We start from the raw sequence: 1,002 nt of genomic DNA, 5'->3' as shown, positions 1-1,002 counted from the left end.
GTCAGGCGGTAGGTAATGACCGATGCGATAAACACATTGGCCACCTCCGCCCTCCCTTTTAGGGATAGCCACCGCCAAGACCAGGTCTTGACTACTGCAGCCACCCTGCTCAATACCTCCGTCCAGTTCCTCTTTATCTGGAGACCTGGTCCAAACCAAACTCCCAGTAACTTAACCGGTCCCTCCGTCCAGCGCCCAACAACACTGTCTGAAGGCATCGACTTGCCAACCCAGGTGCCGAGCTGCAAGCCAACCGACCGACTTTTCCCGGTTATCTTTGCTCCTGCCACCTCGTCGTAAGCCTCAATAGTCTTACTTCATGTAGGCGTACTACTGAGGTTACGCTGATAGTGATATCATCTACGTAAGCCGTAACAAGCTCCTCTAGACCTGGTTCTCTCGGAATGCCACTAAACCTTCGCAGTAGGGGATCAAGAGCCACCACATACAAAAGCGGTGAGAGCGGACATCTTTGACGAATCGAGCGTCTGATGCAGAACGGCTTCGAAAGGAAACCGTTCACCCGAACTATCGAATCAATGTTGTGGTACAAAGCGATAAACTACCTGAGGAAGCCAAGGCCCAAGCCGAACCGCGCAAGCACAGTCGCCAGGTATCGATGGTCAACCCTATCAAAAGCTTTAGACTGGTCCAAAAGTACCAATGCCTTACCTTTGCCAGATTTATTACCAACTCTCTCTATGGTATAGCGGATAAGATGGAGGGTATCCTGAATGGTTCTGCCTGGGATGGCACATGTCTGTGTCTCCCCGACTATACCATTCGCGACACGCGCCAACATTTTCGCTCAGACCTTGGCCAAAATCTTCACTTCTGCATTTAACAGAGTGATGGGCCTGACATTCTCTATAACGTCCCCCTTGTCCGGGTCCTTTCTGACCAACGTCACTACTCCCCGGCGCACAGATCTGGGGATAAACCCATTTTGTTGCCAGTTCGCGTAAACGTCAGCCAGTAGATGCCCGAACAAGTTTGCCATGC

This window comes from Octopus bimaculoides, chromosome 4, assembly GCF_001194135.2.
Source record: "Octopus bimaculoides isolate UCB-OBI-ISO-001 chromosome 4, ASM119413v2, whole genome shotgun sequence".
Lineage (NCBI taxonomy): Eukaryota > Metazoa > Mollusca > Cephalopoda > Octopoda > Octopodidae > Octopus > Octopus bimaculoides.
Note: the sequence above shows the minus strand (reverse complement) of the source record.